Genomic DNA, 20,805 nt, shown 5'->3' with positions numbered 1-20,805 from the left:
TTGTGTCAGTGGCTGCCTCCTGTTCCCAGCTGAGTGACAGCTGTGGTATTTCAGATCTCAGCAAGGGGCTAGTAAATACTAGGGGCAGTCTCAAGTGGGCTCTACAGCAAGGAGCAGAATCCTGTTTGGCATCATTAGACTTTCTTGCCAAATCCCAGGGATAGGTTGAGAACAGTCATATCAAACTCCTAAAGCAAACACCTCTGTTCTCAGTTCCCTTCTCCAGATCTTTTGGGAGTAGGGGACAGGGAGCGTAAGAAAGAGGTTTCAGGTAAGCCTGTCAGCTGATCCCAAAGGAGACAGATCTATTGGCTTTTACTAGGCATGGTTTTCTTGAAATTCTCATTACAACATGAGACTTGTATCAGAACTAGATGAATCCTTGTTTTAAAGGATGCTGGATTACAGTTTGGTTCCTCAAGTTACAGTGAAGGTAGTAGCAGCCCCCAAAGTCAATGAGTGTCTATCTTATGAGTGTTTCCCTCTTCTGCTTCAGTTTCTGCTTTTCAGAGAATCATAGAATGGTTTGTATTGGAAGGGACTTAAAAAATGATCTAGTCCAATCCCCCTGCCATGAGCAGGGACATCTTCAACTAGACCAGTTTGCTCAGTGCCCTATTCAACCTGGCCTTGAATGTGTTCAAGCAGGGGATATTTTCCATCTCTCTGGGCAACCTGTGCTTGTGTTTCACCACCTTCACTGTAAAAAACCCTCCTTGTTATATCTAGTATGAACCTTCCCTCTTTCACTCTAAACCCATTACCCCTACTTCTATAACAACAGGCCCTACTAAAAAGTCTGTCCCCGTCTTTCTTATAAGCCCCCTTTCTTACAAGCCCCCTTATTGACAGGCTGCAATAAGGTCTCCCTGGAGCCTTCTCTTCTCCAGGCTGAACAATTCCAGCTTTCTCAGCTTTTCCTAGTATTTTCTCAGCCTAAAGGAGATCTCCATGTTGTATTCCACAATAATTCAAGGGTACAGTTGGTACAGTTAGGCCAAAATTCACAAGTCTTGTAACCACAGTTCCTCTGCTCCATTCTACTTTAATCAATTAAGTAATTTGCATATATCTAACTCTGTTTTTGTGTTGGAGTGGTAATGAATGGTAATACCTTTTTCCATTTCACTCCCTGCATCTGTTATTTTCTTCTTTGTTTTGAGTGTCACCTTGACAAGAGATATCATAAAAGATATTTCACTGTCTTCATAAGCATAGCAACTGTGATAATGAAAATATTATTCAGGTATTCTTCTAGTGTCCTGTTATTCATAATGTCCCTTTTTAAGCAGTGTAGCCATAATAGGAGTTAAATATAACTAGTTTCTTCTAATTGTTTGTTGCCAGTGAATGCAATGCAATAATCTAACCAAAAGTGCTGCCAAAGGAACAGACCTGATAAAAATAGCCTATGCCTCACGCTGCCTAAGCTCTCCTGCAATCAAGAAGTTCCTTCTGTCTGTTTTCCTGGGTAGACCTAGTGCAGAATTACACTTGACCTTCTATATTAGCAAACAAAGTCAAAAGCATGGGTTTGCCACAGTTTGAGGTCAACCATTGAATAGAATACAGAGAAACTGGGAGAGAATAAAATCACAAGACCCTTTAGGTTGGAAGGGCCCTCTGGAGGTCGTTTGGTACAACTTCAGATTTGGATCAGGATGCTCTTGCCTGGTCCGGGTCTGAGTATCTCCAAGGCTGGAGATCCCACAGCCTCTCTGGACACCCTTTGCCAGTGTTTGACCAGTAAGAGCAAATAAGCTTGGAAAGACACAGAAGAGAACAGGCTCTTCTGCTTTTCAAATTAATTTTTGTTGCCAAAGAGATCAGAACCATTGTCACAGATTTTAAAAAAAACCACAAAAACAAACAAACCAGCCAAACAGTATCTTCCCTAAAATGCTTCAGGTTCTCACAGCACTGTTATGTGATGATCTACTATCCATGCTGATATATGCTGAAATCAGTGCCTAATATATCTGGGAGATAAACAATATGAAGATTAGAGAAATGGAGAAGCAGGACTGCAGCTATCTTTTTGTGAGATTCTCCTGTTAAACAGGGAAATTTCTGCATGCAGGGTTTCTCCATCTGTAAAAGAGTTTAAAAAAATACCAGCTGGTGTTGGTCTTCTGTTTCATGATCCTATATAAATGTGTACAGGTTCTACATGCTTTTATCTAAATGTTACTGACTTTAATATATCAACAGTTTTCCTGAAAAATAAGGTGAAGGGTCTTTTAAGTGGTCGAAGTAATTTTGTGTACGATATTGGTAACACTCGGAGCTTAATTGTCTGCATCTGAGTAAAAGGAGAAACAAAAGCATCTTGCACCAAGAATTCAGGATAATATTCCTAGGAGCCTTAGCATGTCTGCTTTATTTCAGCCTGGGGCAGATTTTTATGCAGTTGTCGAGCCCAGAGAATTCAGGTGGCAGAAGGAAATGCTGACACTTGGTTAAGTCAGGCACTCACAGATAAGAAGCAGAGAGGGGAATAAAACCATTTTGCATTTTAAGGGGTCTGTGAAGATGGTCCCTTTCTTTATGCTGACTCAAAATGCAATTTTCCTCTCGGTGTACATTGAATATATCTCTTGAGTGAGTTGCTCCTGCTTAGGACAACCTTCAGGCTGACCTTGCACAGCAAGTATCTTGAAACGTGATGTTTTGCTGTATTAAAGGGAACAAATAACCAGTTCTGACAGGGCATTTGAGTTCTCTGCAGTGGTACATGATAGCAGTGTTATCAACAGAGAACATCACATCCATGATCTCTCTTGTTAGCCCTTGTGTGCGCACACCGTGGCTTCAGAGGGAAACTGAGAGCTTTTAGTCCCTAATTCAGCAGAGCAGGAAGCACCTCCTAAATGAATGTGAAGCCTTTGCTTCCTTCTATTGGTATTTAACGGCATCCAGGGCCCTTTTCCAGGATAGGCGTGTTCTCGTATGCTTTGCAGCTTTGAAAGTGTGAGTCTGCTTTCAAGATTTCATAAAACTGTGTCTGAGTAATGGTGTTGACAGGAAGAATCACAGTATTTCTTCTCCAATTTAATTTTGTTTTTCTCTGTTGAATTACGATCTAGTCCTAAAACCTATGTTATATTTTGGAAGTAAAAGTGCTCCTTAGTCATTCCGTGCTTCAATATTGAAAGGCCCTTGTTTTTTTTCTTTTAGCAGAATGACTGCACAGGCTGAAAGGAGAAGACTGTGGAGAGCAGCCTTTTAATAAAGGTCCCATTACAGTTCCCCAGTCTCTTGGCTGATCCAAAAAAGTGCAGAAATGCCTGAGAATCATGCCCGATGATTCATACACTGACACCCATCTCTGATAGATTTATCACCAGCAGCTGCTTGGGATACAGAAATTTAGCAGTTTACTGTAAATGAATGTGTAATATATCATTGGCATAGATTTATATTTGTGATACCCAATTCATATTGCCCCCACCCCCTTTATCGTCTGAGCGTTTTTCTTTGTTAATTATCTGATGTGAGATTCAGCAAACTGTAAGCAAAATCTAATAGCACAAAAATCAGTGACTATGCTTTTCTAGGTAGACCAGCATTAATTCTTGCCAAAGACATCAAAAAAGAGTTCTCTCTGGCACACCATAAGAGGCCAACAGAGATCACCCATCATGCCCAACGTGATAACTTATCAAATCCAGAGATGGACAATGCTAGTAAAATCTTGTGAAGACTGTGGGACTCACACATCTACTGTCTTTGAAAATAAGTCTGTCTCTTTTTATTTCATTATAATGGCCTGAAAACTAATCAAACAAATGGATTCATCTTGTATAATTTAGTGGTTCTTAATCTTCTTTCTACTTACAATTTATAGCAGAATTTCTCTTCTTCCCAGGATCTGAATGGGCTGGGGGAAAGGAGTGAGGGTTTTAGGAAGCAATGTTATGTCCTGTTGAGTTACGTAACGGCATCTAAAATTTTGTATAATAATAGGTAAAGTGTTTTAGGTGATCAAAAGTCTTTTTTTTCTGCTTGGACACATGACTGATTTCTGTTACATGAGAGATGCTGTTGCTATCACTTTTTTTTTTTTTTCCTGGCTCTAATACCAGCAAAGAAAAATCTCACAGAGGCCATAAGAGAAGGCAGAGATGAGATTTTAAAGGGGGAGATTTTCATTAGAATATAATTTACATTAAAATGTCTTCATCTGGGAGAGAGAAGAAATTACACTCCTGAATAAATTCTGTTAAAAGCGGATATATTTTAATAAGTTTATTTGGAAAGAGTCTAGAAGATGTCATGCCCATAAGTGGAGAATTTAATAATCTAATTTATATTGCCTCAGATTAAATCTATCTATCTATCTATCTATCTATCTATCTATCTATCTATCTATCTATCTATCTATCTATCTATGTCTCAAGTGCTTGCTTCTCTCCACTACCCTATGTCTAACCCAGCCATTTTTGCCAGTGCAGTGGGAATATGAAGTACCAATTAATTCAGAATACTAGCATTTCACATGGGCTTTGCATAACTGTAAAAGGAGCTAGGTAATGGAATCAGATGTAGCCACTCATGAATAATTAGCCAGCATCTTTCCACTTAGTGTGGAAAGAAAACAAAAGCCCAACAGCCTTGAAAACCCAAACAAACCTTCTAATTCATGAGGATTAGGAAGCCATGCTCACTTCAAAAAAAGGTCTGAGAATTGGACCAGACAGTATTAAATACACAGGTTTTTCTGTTTAATTCTGGGAATCAGTTTTTAAAACAGCACTTTACCTTGCATTTCTGAGATTGTTCGGGTCTTTGAGATAAGAAAGTTTTTTTATGCTTAGTTTTAAACAGATATGCTGGGTAACCCCCTAAAATTCATTCATATGGTGCCTGGAATATCCAGACTTCAGTGCAGATGGGCAGTGAAGGCTGGTGATGAAAGTACCAGGACAGAAATCAGATACTGAGGCTTTTTTCCAGCCTGCACCATTGATACATTCTTAGTTTTCAAGCATGTGTGCCCACATCTTTTGCACCATCCTTTGTCTAATTTTTTTATTATTTAATTGGGATAGTAAACTTTCTGGGGCTTGGGACTGTCTGCCAATTTATATCTGCTCACTATCCAGATGAGTGTATGTCTGGAGTGGGGACCTGGGAAGGGAGACCTTGGCTGAGTCTTTGCTAAGAGAGAGACAGAACTCTTGGACCATAGACAAGAAAAGTGAGTGGTGGCAGTTGAAGCAGCAGGGCTTTTGCAAGTCAAGTTTCAGTGACTCCAGAGTTTGTTTTCTAGGAAATGGCGGTCTACACGATGTGCTATTCATAATTCATTCCGGATCACACGTTCAGAATGAGTTAGTAGCAGCTGCACGCCACAGACGTGTGCTCTTCTTTGATACTGCTCAGAGTCGTTTAACAGCCCTGACTCAAGATAGATGGGAGAAGAGAAACTCATCACACTCAGAGAAGATCTGTCAGCCTTTCTTTTTCCAGCTATTTTCAGAAATATTTTAAAAATCCCTATCCTTTTACATGAAAATTCAGGAAACCCTACCCTTCCCTGAACCTCTGGACGAAAAGCAGAGGAAGGTGGCATCTTGATTGAACTACCTCTGTTGAAGCATCGGGAAATCTTCTTTATAAGTGGTATCCTCTTTTTCTACTGATCTATTCTGGTGAGTTGGATTTTGATGACAAAAATATTTAAATCACTACATGATAACCCTCCTGGTCCTGTTGAAGCAGCAAAGAACAGGAGCTAAGCAGTTGTCACCTCAGTCTGTATGAGCAGGGCCTCTGAGCAGCAGGAGATTTGCTGCTTCTTTCATAGGCGAACCCAGGGCTTGCCAAGACTGAAATTGGAGATGAGAACATACATCTCACCACGCAAGTTTGTCTCTGAAGGAGAAACGATGGAGCAGTTAGAGCTGTGGAGCTTCCAGAAAAGTGTATTGTGACTCTAGTGAGATCCAATATGCTGAGGTCAGTTTGTTTTGGGGTTTTGTTGTTTGTTTGTTTGTTTTGGGGGAGTGGGAGAGGACTGGGGGTGTGGGTGAGCAGCATAATAACATAAATCCCATGTCTCGTAATTTTTCACGAATTCTATTACTGGTAAATACTTGCAGGAACAAGCTGGGCTCAGAAGAGTTTCACACCACTGCTGGCAACACACAAGTTGGTTTTCTACAAAATATCAGTAATTCAAATACACCCAGGAATCTGTGCTTTTTTGCTAGACCTGCATGAAGCCACTTGATTTCCATTCATAAGGTATCTCTTCAAATACTTTACCAACTTTCTTTCACAATAGTTCATCTGCTTGATGAAAACTACTGGAAACTACTACACCTGCATGAAAATGCCAACATTTGCTTATCTGTGACTTGAATCACAAAGCTTTGCCTAGTTTTTATTCTAATCTGAAAACAGTACTTTAACCACTCCTAATTTAAAATTAATTTAATTTAGTCCAGGTATCACCAAAATATTTAACAATTAGATAAATTTTTTTGCTGCAACTTAGCCAAAGTATGGGTTAAAGGAAAGCTGTTTTATGTCAAGACTGATTTTTAAGGCCTTATTAGAGATATGGACTCTGATTCAAACAAATGACTCATTTTTAATGTGCAAGTAATTCTGCTGCAATTTTGAGAGTAATACTGAATCTGTGTGACTGATCAGATGACTAAATGTAGGCACATGATAGCAGCAACAAGATAATAGTGTGGAAGTGAGCAAAAGCTAGGACTCTGTCAGAAAGCAACCTCTGCAATATTTCATTAAGAATCTTAATGGAAGGTGTTTTGAGATCCTTTGAGCAATGATTATGAAAATGAAATTATTTGCAAGGGAAAAAAATCCAGCTCTTTTGTAGATATGAGGTAAGTATATGAAAGCACAATCGGATGTTACAACCAAGTTCTTCTCAGTGAGATGATAAGATAATTGATAGAGAACCTCATATCAGCAAACATGCTGGTTCACTCACAGGATTATTTAAATTCATGTTTTGTAGCTGAGACAAATGGAAGAAGGAGGCTTGCAGATAGACAGAGCTTGCTCTGGAGTCAGATAAAAAGTCCACCGGCAGCTTATGGATAAAATGATTATGTAATGCCAAAAAAATATATGACAGCTTGCAAAAAAATCTTGGAATGCTTAGTGGCACACAGACATGAAACAGCGTGTTAAAAAAAGTGTGTAGTCATCTGTGGAAAATGTGCTTAAGTTATTCGGTGTTGACATTGCAATAAATAAATTAGAAGCTGATCTCTCAAATGTTAGTCCTAGCAGGCAGCCATGTGCTTTGACAAGGTAGTTACTGGGATAAGCCAGACTGTGTCAAAGTGTGGTATGTGCAGTGTTTCTCTGTGGCCACATGGCCAGCCAGGTGGTCACCAGGCAAAGGCTGGAATGGCTGGTTGTAGATCACAGGCAAGTTTTCCCAGTTTCATTAGGACAGATGGAACATCACTGACACAGAAGTTAGACACTCCCTGATCTGGTAGTGAGAGCTCTATGAAGACAGTATGGTGGGACTAAGAAATGTTTCATAACATATATAGATTCCTGATCCTAAAGGGCCTCAAGACTTCTGTAGCTAGGTATATGGGACACTGCAGAGGAGCTGCAAGTGTGAAAGTAAGCCTTCCATCTCTTTGAGGGACTACAGAAACTGTAGGGACCTCCAAAATGTCACTGTCCCAAAACACAGACTTTGCTCACTCCTGACTGACAGCTACATTTACTATTGTTAAGGACCTACTGAATATGGTAGAAATTCAGCAGGAAATTTATCCCAGTACTTCACCCTATTTTACCTGTATTTTTTCTTCTTATACCCTGAATAATCCTTGCTACATCTTAGGCTTGTTCACTTTTGTCATATCTATCACAGACAGCTGAGCATTTAGAAATTTGCAGATGTTTTCCTTCTTTTGTAAGTTAACAACCACTAAGCATTCAAATGTTCCACAAGCCCTAGACTCCTGTTTTCATATGCTCATGCTTTTGCTGCATAAACTCAATGTAATTATTAATCTCATTTTCAGATGATGCCACATGCCTTTATGCTGTCAGTTCTGTCAAAAGCTCCAGAATTAAAGAAACGGAGAAAGTCATGTAACATCTCATACCTGGAGTATAAACTAACACATGACAAATGCAATCAGGGAATTTAAGTTGCCCATTAATGCTACGGTTTTCAGGCTCTTAGGCAGTAGGTAACATTTTTTGGACTCTGCCGTTTCTGTTCTAAACTGAAAAGGAGAGTTTTGTAGCAATGACTGGTGGTAGTGTCATGCGTTAGGATTTTCAGGATCTCACCTCACCACCTTTGTTCTGGATGCTATTTTATCTCCTGAGAAAATCACACTTCCTTCCTCTCTAACTTGCTGCCAGTCTCTTTTTTTTTCCCTTCTTGTTACAGCCTCTGCACTGTGACTTGCCCAAAGGCTTATGATTATATGGTGTACAGCCTCTCTCAAACCTACTTTTGGAGTGGTGCTGGAAGCCTTTCACAGAACAGGAGACATATTTCTGGAGCCATTCAGAGTCCACCTGCAGTGAGGTTTGAGTTACCAACCTCAGCTCCACACCAGCCCCTGAGGAATGAAATTGTTACAGGTATGAAGGAGACAGAGGGTGCTCCGTTATCTCCACTTCCCTTAGAAAGAGCATGCCCTGCTTGCTTATCTTTTTTTGCAGGAGGAAACCCTCCAATGTGTGAAAGTATAGGAAACACCTGACATACAGCAGGGCTATCTTGAATGTAGAGTCCCTTAACCTAACATACAAGGCTGACTTTCCTGCACGTGGTTTTAAAGCTAAGATATTTGGAGTGTGTTCCAGATCTTGTTTGTATTCAGACATAATGCTTCTGCCTCGAGACAAATGAAGATTAGTACCTGTCAAATCTTTAGTAGTTTCAAATGTGGGTAGGCTGGCTACCCAACCAGGCCCAGACAGGTTATGTGTGGGGTCTGTCAAACCTTCCACACACACTCACCAGGAGCTGGTGGGGTGTGTCAGGCAATAGGATGCTGGCAGCTCCTACCTAGGACAAAGGGGAAGATGAGCCACCAGAGGTGAGCAGTTTGGGTCTGCAGCACCTGCAACGGTGGGGTCCTTAATCCAGTTTCTCTCCCAAAGCAATATTGTAGCATAAGAAATTATGATAGAATTCCTCTTTGGAGGTACAAGCCAAATTATTTCATATTTGACCGTGGATTTTCAAACCTCAGTTTCTGACTCTGCAGGAGACGTTCCAAAGAGCTTTAAATTCTGGGAGCAGCTGAGTGTTTACCCTCTGACAGTTGAGCTCAGCGCCTCAGAACTGAGGCTCTCAAAATAACTCATCACTCTAGAAAACTGGAAGCCCTGGGATCCCTTTGGTGCCAGTAAATGTTGAGCTCAGGATTTCCTGTTTTTACTGCAGTTTATGTGGATGGATGTCACAGATGATGTAGTCCCTGAAAAGCCAGAGTTCTTAACAAGGTGGCTAAAAATAAGCCCCAGGCATGTCAATGACTGCTTCATTTTAGATAATTTCATATTATTCATAGAAACTGTTTTTTTCTCCATTAACTCTTTTGGTTTCCAGGTTATGACTAGCAGTGTGTTGTAGACACTTTTCCTCCCATATTGCTTTCTTAGCTTAAGCCGTTGCTACCAGTTTGTGCTTTTAAAGCATTATGGCCACAGTTCATCCCTACCATTGTGCAGTGTGTAGCACAAGAGCCTTGTTAAAATCCTAGATATATTACAAACTGTTGGGACTTTTTGTGCCTTTGCTCTACAAAACCTAAATATCAAATATCAATATTATTATATAATTATATAAAATTATATCCAAGTTGTTTATATTGTAAGTATTGTAAAACATGAAGAAATTCTAGCCACTGTTAAACAAATGAGAAAAATATTTTGATAAGCAAAGAATGTTTTCATTCCCTCATTAGGCAGAGTCTGTTGCACAGCTTAATTAGTACAAGGACAAGGCACAGGAAAGGAGCATGCTAAATTTCCACTGACAGCAGTCTTTGTCAGTACTAGGTTTTGACTGGCTAGATATCCAAGTTAGTGACAAAATAGCTTATAAAACTGTGTTGGTAGCTTTTTAGGCAACTTTCAAAATAGCCTTTGTCATATAGGAAAGATGGGGACAGACATTTGAGCAGGGCCTGTTCCCATTGCATAAGATGTAATGGTTTTGAACTAAAAGAGGGTTGATTTAGATTTAGATATAAGGAAGTTTTTTTTATTATGAGGGTGGTGAAAGACAGGAACAGGTTGCTCAGAGAGGTGGTAAATGTCCCATCCCTGGAAACATTCAAGGCCAGGTTAGACAGAGGTCTGAGCAATCTGATCTAGTTGATGTCACTGCTCACTGCAAGGTGTTGGACCAGATCACCTTTAATGATCCCTTCCAAATGAAAAGATTCTGTGATTCTGTATAGTCTGTCTTGACTCAGACCAAAAGGATTGAGAATATTGGGCTCAGTGAGTGCTGACTGTTTTTTCAAGAGCCAAGTTCTCAATGAAGTGTCCTTGCTCCCAACACAGGATCTCTTGACCTAGGAATGGTAATCCACATGCTCATGGTAATTCTTTCCCATTGCTAGTCCCACAGTCAGCTGAAGAGTTTCAAAATTCACTAGCTTTGGCAGAGTGGCTGCAAATATCCATTCAATAAATAAAACCAAAGTATATATGAAGATGTATGGAAAAAAGAGAATCAACCTTTTGTATATACATATGTATAGAATAAGGTTAATATAGAAATATATTTATAAATATAGACACACATATATTTGAGTATTAGTTATACTGTATTACAAAATGGTATATATTATATATTACATAGAGTGAAATAATGTAATATTATGTGTAATAATATATGCAAAAATATAGATACAATAATACATCATACAATTATATTATATATATAAAAGCTATAATATGATAAATTACACACAGAAATATGTTAAATGTAAATAAATGTTTATGTATTAGGTATCTAATACCTGTCTCAAGGGCTGTGAGGATGCAGAACTGACAAAGAGGCCTGTTCTCCTCTTTTCTGCACGTGCCAGGGTAGCTCCCATTACTAGGGGTGGCCTTGGATTAAGAAGGACCATCTGTGTGGTGCTGCTACACCAAACCCACTCTGATTCCTATCCCAAAAGCTGAACACAAGCCCTCTGCAGGGCGAATTCTTGCCTCAGCTTTTACTGCTAATGATTTCCCTTTGTGGAGCTCTGCTTCACTTGTTCACAGGTAGAAGATTTATAATTGCTATGGTCTCCTACCCACAGATCCCTTCTCTGCTGCGTTTCCAAATTTACCATGCCAGTGAAAGAAGGGGGTATGGTGGCAATATCTGGTATTTCATCACCCTCTTTTTTAAACATCAGTTCTACTGTTTCTCTGAAGAGGAAAATATTTATTTTTGTGTTTCCATGGCTCCACTCTTAAGTGTGTCAGCAGTAAGCAACAGGTGGCCACTTTGTGCCAGTCTCCTGCTCAGATAGTCGTGCACTTTGATAATTCTTTTTTTTCTTATATCTCCAGGGAAATGGCCCATTTTCTTTGTGGTGCGATCCCACTGTTTTGTGGGCGTGTATATGTATGATATTTATTGAAAGCTATTTCTTTCTCAAGGAAGAAATTTTTTTCTCAAGGTCTGAGCACCTTTGTTGTAAGCATCTTAGGTGTCTCCTTAAACTCTTTGAATACTGTCTATATCTTTGCCTGAAGAAATCGTTGCTCTCATGAGTGAAAAACAAGGAAAATGTCTTTTTTCGGTGGAGCTTGATAACACTAGTTAGGTATCCTATTTTCTAGGATGTTCTAGTAACTCTTTTAAACTTAGGCAGCACTTTACATTTCAAAGACACCTCCCAGAGTTTTGAGTTTGCCTGCATACAAAGAATCCCATTGAACCTTGTACAGAAACTCCAGTTAGTTCTTCTTTTGTCTGTGAAGGTACCTCAGAAATACTGTGGCAAATCATGTGCCTGCCCAGGGCTTTCAGTCAGTACAAGGCAAACTGTGACCATAGAAAAGCCCAGGAAGAGAGAGGACAGCTACAACCCAAACTCATGAGGGCACCTCCCACTGCATGAGTACCCATCATGGTCTGTAGTAAAGGGCAGTCAGTGCACATTCCCATCCCCTTGCTGACAGCACTATGCTGATATAAAGGAGGGGGTTGTATCATCCTTTCATTCCCTCTTAAAATACTTTCTCCCACTGTGTATATTCACTGTAACCAGTCTAGCTACAATAGTGCACACCTACAGACATGAAAAAATGCTGTGCTTATATAGAGGAAAGCCATGAAAAAAACCTTGTCCTCACTGTTATGTTTTTAAGGCCAAATTACAGCCAGATATGGTCACATATAGTATCACACTGTGATACTCATCCTGCTATCAGTTAATGTAGTGACCACCCCTCCCATAAGCCAGCTCAGTGTAAGCAGCTGTGAAGCTCCTGCAGAGAGAGGATTTCCAGGGGTATTGCTGCAGGGTTGATTGCTTAGCATTGTCACAAGGGCTCCCAACAGCCCTTTGCAGGTGGCTACTGTGAGAGCCACCATCTCATCTGGTGCTGGAGAGGTGCACTAAGTACCTCTCTCTGTGAACCCCTTCTAGTCAGGGCTGCAAAAGGCTCAGGAGGAGCACATCAAACACCTACTGCGAGGTGTATGTTGCATAAGCAAGAAGCAAACAGCAAACACTTCTAAACCAACCCTTTGTGCAGTCAAGGTTAAAAGAAAGATGGAAATATTAAGAAAGGATCACAAGGTAAGTCATAGCCTGAGCCTAAGGAAAGTTTGTTTTCTGCAATAAGGAGAAGGGAATTTACAGTATTTTAAGAGGTTTGGTGGCAATATTATGCAACTGTGTTTAGCTTGTGTCCTGCAGTACACTCAACATCTTCTAGGATAATAGGATCCTCTCATTTATTGCTGCTTGCTGTACTCTGTCTGCATCATCTGTGGCATATTTTCATTTCTTAGGTTTATTCAAGTGCACGTGCAGGTATGATGTGAACTGTTGCTGAAGGATCAACTCACTTCCTGAATTCTAACCTCCAACATAAAGGAAATATCTTTCATTTGTAATAGCTTTGTTTGCATATGATGCATCTACCAGTACTACCAACAACCGGAAATACTGTATAGCATTTAACAGTGTGGAACTCCATGCCTTAGAAGTGCTGTTGAAATGTTAATATAGGTATCAATCTCTGCAACTGTTTTTTAAGGCAAAAGAAATAGGTACTACTTCTGTCCCATAGACAAGGTGATTTTGAGGCTCAAAGGTTAGAGCCTGTATTTCTCAAGCATGTTTTAACTTTGATTACACACATTTTTGATTGGGGCAAAGTTTGGGGATACTGTTCAAAACTTGTGTCTTAATATCCAGACTTCCATAGGGACGGATAAACTTTGAAATTTGGAGTGCTGGGCTGTTGTTAGGGTACTGTTTCTGTTGGCCAAGATAAGCCCCTAGAACCTGTGTTTTCAAAGCCATCTGTTGTGAAAACCCAGCTCAGTCTTTCAGCCATGCTCTTCCTTTTAACCCTGCAGTGCAGCAAGTCCCAACACAGAGCAAATGTGGGGTGGGGGGTGTTAAGAACTGGGGTGGGGGACAGTGCTTAGATTTGTGTAGGCTCTGAGTGTTTTGCTTTTTGTGCAACTCTGTGACATCAATGCCGTTAGAAATGGCCACTCTGGTTTAGAAAAGGGTGGAAGCATTTCCACTGCCCTTTCTAGTGTCTTCAATACTTTGTCAGGAGGCTCTGAAGTCCTCAACACTAAGATTTCTTATCAGATATTTTAACATGATCAGACTGCTGGTTTATCAAAATCTGGCCCCTACAGAGATTTTGCTTTGGAGACTCATTAACTGTGAATCACCAAAAATCACTAATCACTTCTGGAAATCTTCCCTAGCAAGTATCTGTATAATTGGCACAAAACTGCATAAAAATTAAAGGGAAACTGAGTGAAATGAACTGACATCAGATGCACATTGATTTTCAAGAATGTAATTTCTGTCTGAGAATTGTCTGGATAAATTGTATTTTCTCTCCTGAACGTGAGACAGGCTGCTGTTCCATGTCCTTTCTGCAGCACGCCCTTCTGGCTTTAAGAAGAGCTTTAGCAAATGGTTACTTCTAAAAGTCTATTTAGAAATAAGGCCTTTAAAAGTAAGGAGTGGTCCATAATGCTGACTTCGTTGAAAAAAGCAATTCAAAGACTCGTGAGTAATAAGTAAGGTGAATACAGCCAGTTACAGAAAACACAGAGATGGAGGACAGGGGACTGGAGATGAAGTTGGAGAACAGAGGAGAAAGGCAGGACTTGTGTTCAAGCCAGGTATTCTATTAGCTAACAAGGATGAAAAATAGCGTTGTCCCCAGAGGGATTATTTTCACTCACTCCATTTCTAATTCTTGAGTGATTTCTGCCAAGTGTGTGCTGCCATAAGCCTGCTTAGAGCATGAACTATGTGCAAATTAATGTTGTAGGAGAGCACGAGAAACTGTTTCCCAGGCAGGAAAAATTAAAGGTGTTTTTAAACCATAGAGCTAGTTGGGAATTTAAAGGTGCCAAAATCAAAGTTTGTGATTCTTAAAAAAAAAAGAAAGGTTATTTTTTTCTCAATCAGAGCTTGAAGTGTTTTTATATTTAACTCACAGTATAACCTCAATGAGATGAAAGAGGCAGCTTCCCATTGTGACCTCTTCCTTGAATGCCCTGTGCTTCACATTAAGGTGCATAATTTTCCAGAAAGCCGGAAAAACCTTTTCTCATCTTGATGCATTCAGTGCAAGCAACTTCCCTAAACAGATTACTTGCAGCTTAGCAACATAAATGCCACTCTAACCTCAGGATAATTCAGAGGACACTGATTTGAGTGGAGTAAATGGTTTCCTCTATAAAACTGCCCTTTCCAGACTGGAGTCCAGGAAGGTGAATGCACTCCCTGTTGCCACCTCAATTGCCTCAGAAACAAGAACCCAGGATTTCTGACTGTTTTTCCCATGTCTCATTAAGGAATCCAGGCAGCTGCCTGGCTGTGGGGAACCTCGATACACCAAGTGGTAGGAGTCCATTTCTGCACCGCTCCTTCCAGGGAGCAGCAGAGCTGGGTTTGGATGTGAAGTCTTGCGCTGAGTATGTGATGACCAAGCTCTTCATAATCCAAGATTATGGATTCCCAGATCCAAGCTCTTCATAAAACAGTTTCTCAGTGAGCTAAACATTTGCAGCAGAAAAATTAGCATATTTTTAGCCTGGCCTTGTGGGTTGCAAATTTACATTTTGCAGACCTTTTGTCTCAGTGCAAGTGTTAACAGAGTACTAGGATTTTATTTTTTTTTATTCCTTTTCAAAAGAGTCACAAAAGTTGGGGAGGGAGGAATTGCCAACCATATTTTAAAGGAGCTGTAGCCATGGTAACTGAAGTACCTTCAGTTGCCAGGGTAACAAATGCAGCTCAACTGCCTCACTGTAAAACCAGACAAACCTACTCATGATCTGTTGATTTTGAGATTATTTATAAATTGTTGAGCTATTTTAGGCACTTAAATCTATAAATCAAAATGTCTGTTAAAACGACCAATACACTGTGCTATTTATGAATTATTCACCCCATTCTTATTTCACCAACTGCATTTTTTTCCCTCCATCAATGCATCTGGGCTTTTTCCACTCCTAGTTTTTCTTATTTATTGTTTAGAAAATGGTTCTTCTATCTGAAACAGATGATTCATGTTACTGCTGGTTGTAAATCTTACTCACTGGAGAAACTCTAGTCCCCTCCTATCCCACCCCAGCTCCAGTCCTGCAGCCTCTAAATGGAGCTTTATGTACTTCTGCCCTGAAAAAACAAAATATGCTTTGCTAAAAATTTGCTAATGAATTAAATCAATACAATTTGGAATGAGTTCCATCTCAAACAATCAATACAAGCCCAGTGATGTACAACAGGCAGGCAGGTAAATTGGTCTAAATAAATTTACAATTGATTTTACTTTTAAAACCAAATTAGGACACTTACAGTCTTACCAAATAAGATCAACTGCAACTTATGCAAACAAGAGTATTCCTAGTTTTGTCTTTTCTAATACTAGTAGTGGACCTGTTACTTTTTATAGCTCAGTAACTTTTATTCCTGGGATAATATGCATAATTGCTTGGCCCAAAAGCCTGGTTTGCCTACTACTAAAATAGGTCATGTTTATCCAGAATTTCCCTTTATTAGATTGTTTTCACTAGTAACTTGTGGTAGCCTCTGCTTGTTAATGAACACTTAAAGATTGCATAATTTACTGTAAGTTATGTGATAGGTTTACACTCTCGTGTCTTGGTACGGATGTGCATGAAGGCCAGGACCTGCCTCTTGGGTGGGTGCACCAGCACTGCGTGCCTTTGTGTTCCTGTTCCTCATCTGTACTCCCCACTTTTCCACTGCCTCGTGTGCCCAGGGAAAAGTAGACCCTCCTAGGAGAATGCTTTTTTGTCCAGGTGGAGCATTGTGCTGAGACTGCACTGCTTGGCACTGGAAGGAGGAGGTACAGGTGGGACCATGCGGTCCAAGGTCATCATAGCTGCATGTGCAGAGAGAGCTTGGATCTGGAAGGAGTGGAGCTGTGACACTCTGCTCAACTCTGTATGATCTGCCATTCCTAATCTGCTAATTTGGAGGTATTTCCCCTGCACAGATGACTCATTCAGGGACATGTGGCAGGCAAATCACTGGGAGGGAAGCAAAGCTTAGCTCTTCAGAAATATGCAGTGCCTGCTGCAATCATTTCTTGTGTCTATAGTCATGATTTTTCAATAGTTATGCGAAGCTTGCAGTCTGAAAGCAAGTAAGAGTCTGAGTTACTGAAAAGCTGAGTTGTAGAAAGTTCTCTCAGATCTGTTTGAGTAGTGGTGTCAGCAATGCTGTAAGACTGGCAAGGTTAAGAAGCTGCCTTTAAAAACTGGTAGATACTTATGCAGGTGTAATGGGATTTAACAGAGCCATTGGATTTTAAAGGTGCTTATTGTCCCTGAACAACATAGGCTTGCTCATGAGCGTGATGTTACGGTGCTCTCTGTGTTCTAGTCTAATGACCATTAGCATGAATTGTTCTCCTTGTCCCTTGCTCAGAAAACCCTATTGATTCTTTACATGCCCACACAACTCACATTATTATTAAAGATGAGCAAATCGGAGTTAGTAAGTGTTGCTTTCCCCTAGGTTTTTGGCATATGATGTGACATCGTTCTTACAAATCTTGGAAGTGAAAAACGCTAAAAGGTGTATTTTTGTACATCCTGCTGCAACTGGGAAGCCTTTCCAGGGTTATTCAGGTGAACTTGTCTTTCATTAAAGGAGAATTCCAAAGTACAATAACTTTTTTTTTTTTCCTTGGCCTCATCATGCTTTCATTCCATTATTCCTATTTACACGCTGCTTTATTTTGCTTTTCCTCCTTGGTCAAAGTGCCCTTCAGATTGTTGCGAACTACTCTTTTACTTCTTTAGTCAGCTGCTTAGCAGAGATGGATATAAGGAGTTAGTTCAGTCTCAGTATGTTCTTCTAGCCTGCAGAAGCATCTTCTGGTTTAAGTGATGATTGCCTAAAAAATGAGGATGGAGAATGCTGGGATCTCTTCAAAACTCAGTTTAGACTGGAATGTTTTTATTTTGAAATGTACCCTTAAATGTTATTGTTCTTATTGAGGGAGATAATTAGGTATCCTGCTCATACCTGTAGCACGTTATAAGGATTTGACTTCTCAATACCGCAGTTTAAAAAAAAAACCCCTAATTAGTCTGCCGGTTTGTCTGCCTTTCAAACCTACTCAACAAGCAGCTCAAGTACAAGATGTTCTTGTCTACTGCAACTGACAGATATGCTGCACTTACCAGCCCTCCCCTTGCCTGCCAGACAGGGAACTGTAGCAGGATAGTCGAGGTGCCTGAACATAAAGGATATCTAGACTGACTCAGTGGCTCATGAATGCAAGAAGAATAATGCAATGCATTTATTGCTATGTCATGCTCCATAAGTGGACTTGAATCTCTGACCAGCTCTCTGAGATTAAATATTCTCAACACTGACTAGAGAGTTTCTCCTCCCAGCTCTCACTTAGGTTTAATGGTAGCCAGGTGGCTGAACTTTCCTTGGGAGACGTTTGGAGAGCGGCCTGGTTTCATTAATCCCATGGGCCAGGACCCTGGATGTGATGTGGTCATTAGTGCTAGACCTTAAATAGAAGGCAATTTGGTCAAAGATGGGAAAGCAGAGAGCTCTTATTGTAACACCTGCCTTTGTATTTTTGAAAAAACCCTAAAACCCTCATGTAGTGGAAGGTGGTAAGTCAGCAGTTATGGAAAAGAGAGGCTAACTGCTGATCTCCTGGCTGAAAGGCAAGACTGGAGTTTGCTTTCACAATGGACACAGCGATTTCATAACTGTGGATTTTTCTAAGTTATAAAAAAATGGCTGTTGGGCTGACTCTTAAGCCACAGTCTTGTAAGCAGAAATTCAGGTAAAGCCTCTGGTTTATCATAACCTTCTGGCATTTGGCGAAAGTTCTGGAGGTGGAAAACAGCGTGGAGAACTAAACTGTCTTGACCAGTGGTGAAGAATGGTGGCTGTAAGAGCTGGACAACCACCTTACTTGATGTGATCTAGGCAGATGATCTCAGTCTCCAATGCAGTCTCACCTTGGCATTGCCTTGTCTGCCTTATTTTGACCCTCTTAGCTCCTTCTCTTTAGATTTTTATGTGCAATCAGTTTCTGCACTATGGGATCCCTTTCTTCTTTTGTCGTGTATGAAAGGAGAGCAGTAGGTGTTCTTAGGACCTTCTTCTATTTCAAATACAGAAATAGACTGGAGCCTTCTGAGAAGGGAGCAAATTCTTCTTAAACTAATAGGGACATGTATCGTTAGCTTAAAAAAAGAGTGCTGATGCAAAGCTAGTCTGTAGCTTGGAAGACAAAATCTTTTTGTTGCTCTCCACCACTTGGAAAAAGATTACTATTGAGAGGAAGCAAAGAAATACAAAATGGGCAGAAGGGGGTATGCCTAAATGATTTACAGTGGGTAGCTTTAAAATGAGGCATCTCTTTCATCCTAACAAATGAACTGACAGAAGCTGTTGTTAAGTTTTTCTTATAGCTTTTTTTTTTTTTTCGATGTGCACTGCAGCACAAATACTAAATTCTCTAAATTACCCTCAACAGGAACCTCACCAGTACTGCAGTGACCACATCTCCTGTGGGAATACCTGCTGTATTTCAGCTGGCTGGGGTGGGGGTAGGTTGACAGCACAGCACAAGCCTTCCAGCTGCTTGGCTAGAGATGTGTTCTATGTCCAAAGCTTAAGGGGTGACTTTCACCAATGAGAGCAAGTGCTTTGGAGGAGGGGGTGTTTCTACAGGTTGAGTGTAAAACTATGCTTTCAATTTTCTTCCTTTTTGAAGCCAATTTCTCTTTACTCTGGGAATTCATCCTGTACAGCTGAGAAGCAATGTGCATGTAAGTGGGAAGGAGCAAGAGATGAAAACAAGGAAACATGACATTGTACTAATTAGCTCTCTGCTGCTTGGCAACAACTAAATACTACTTGAGAGCAACAGGAGTAAGACTGAAAGGAAAAGAAGGTAGCTGAACTGAGTTAGGATCCAACACAATTAAAAAAAAAAAATATTTTCTTCTCCTTACTCTTTTTTTAGACTCATAAATGGAAGAATAAGGACCTGAGTGAAATTTTTGCCTATCCTGGCATATTTTCTTTGATAACATATATCTTCCAAATAGTATATGCTCACAGTATACTAAGTCTTGTGCATTGACCACAAGGTGAAGCTGTCATGAGATGTGGTTTTCCTCTCCAGAATGATGGAGACGTCTAGACATTACTTCATTAGCATGATAATTCTGCTTGTCTTTGGATATCCAACCTTATTTGTTTTCTTGTTTTATTTTCATTTTCCCAGTAAATTTAATTGGGCAAGTCTGTATTCTTATGCACCTTGCTCAGAGAAAGCTCTTTGTGGAGTTTTCAGATAAGTCTAAAAGAGGAAAAATCTGTTATATTTCTTCTCCCTGAAATCAGCAAAGTCAGACTCGAAATGACCAGGTGCTGGCTGTGGCACTGGGAAAAGAATGGGAAATTAAATATAATTATTTTAGATATAACTTGCTTGTAATGAGGGATTGTCAAAGTAGAAAATCAAATCTTCACCACCATTTCACATAATCATCTAGAACATGCCGCTGAGACTTACAGAGGATTACAGAGACTCCCTGCAACCAGCTTTGTGCCCTGTGGTATCTGCCTTGCTCATTGGAATGCACTGAGCTGATCCTCAGCCCACATCCCCTGTGATGGCCCAGTGAAAGATGTGGATGGCTCTCCTTTCACAGCCTCAGCTGATCAGAGTGTTCTTTGTGCCACGGAATTAGTTTTATGCCTTTACTATTTGTAAGTGACATTAATTTTCAGGCTGATCTCCACTGCACAAGGCGTGCTTCTGGCAACTTTTGATATTAATGCTTTATAGAATCTCAAATATGTGAGGTTGCCTGACAGATGTGAAAACTACTGTCTTCTTTCATCCATCATGATGGGCTTTCTTGCTTTAAAGAAAAGAAAAATGTGTGCAGAGTAGGGGTATGGTTGGATGCAAAGAACACCAAAGGCAACCAAACTGAACTAAGGTAAAGAAAACTCTTTGGGGTTGGAAACCAATGCATTAGTGAGGGGGGAAAAAAGCATTCCTGAAAAATTTGTAGACCAGTGTTAG

General features: G+C 40.2%; 1 protein-coding gene across 5 annotated transcripts in view; it reads right to left on the bottom strand.

The window, feature by feature from the left end:
- Positions 1 to 20,805, bottom strand: part of KCNC1 (potassium voltage-gated channel subfamily C member 1) — a 127,365-nt gene that overhangs the window by 39,557 nt on the left and 67,003 nt on the right. The window lies entirely within an intron of this gene.

Source organism: Empidonax traillii, unplaced genomic scaffold (genome assembly GCF_003031625.1).
Source record: "Empidonax traillii isolate 1590-97213 ecotype Southwest subspecies unplaced genomic scaffold, ASM303162v1 scaffold224:size737649, whole genome shotgun sequence".
NCBI classification, from domain to species: domain Eukaryota; kingdom Metazoa; phylum Chordata; class Aves; order Passeriformes; family Tyrannidae; genus Empidonax; species Empidonax traillii.
The sequence above is the reverse complement of the archived record's forward strand: the minus strand, read 5'-3'. Positions and strand labels throughout refer to the sequence as shown.